Source organism: Sminthopsis crassicaudata, chromosome 6 (genome assembly GCF_048593235.1).
Source record: "Sminthopsis crassicaudata isolate SCR6 chromosome 6, ASM4859323v1, whole genome shotgun sequence".
Taxonomy (NCBI): Eukaryota; Metazoa; Chordata; class Mammalia; order Dasyuromorphia; family Dasyuridae; genus Sminthopsis; species Sminthopsis crassicaudata.
In genome coordinates this window covers 80,149,859-80,150,569 of record NC_133622.1, presented here as the reverse complement: position 1 = coordinate 80,150,569, position 711 = coordinate 80,149,859, and positions in this window count along the sequence as shown.

Below are 711 nucleotides of genomic sequence, written 5' to 3'. Positions count from 1 at the left end.
ACAGTAATATGGTGGATGTACTAAAGATGCAAGACTTATGGAATAAAACCCAACGAGGAGGCAAGGGCGCCCAGCTCACATAAGAGATGACAAGACACTGAACGAGGGGTCACAATTATTAGATTGGAGAAAGAGAGAGAAGTGAGATTTTGGGAAAGTAAAATTGGAAAGACAATACCAAAGTAGATGTGTAGAATGAAGAAGAATGAGAAATGGAATTAGATTCTGAGATTGAAAGTCTAAGTAACGAAAGAGAAATAGGAAAATTTCGAAGGGTGGGTTTGGGACGCTATTTTAGATATGTCAAGTTTGCCGTGTCTATGGGTCCCTTGAAATATCCAATAGACAATTGGAAATTCAGGATAGGAGCACAGAAAACAAATCACTGGATACATAAATTTGGGAGTCATCAGCATAGAGATAAATTTTGAACTGTAAGAGCTAATGAAGACACAAAGAAAAAGTGTATAGTAAGAGAAAAAAAGAAGTCTGGACAAAGTCTTGCTGAACGCTCCTCACCTTGGGGAGATAATTTTTCTTGAGTAGTCTTAATGATAATTTTATCCTTCAAAAGACAGAGGAACTGCTCAACAGGAAAGTCTATATTGAATCTAATTCTTATTAAAAAGGGAGGAAATGGTTACTGAAGGAAAATAGTGGGAAAGTTAAAAGTAACCACTCTGTCTCTGTGTTTGTAATAAAAAAGAAGAG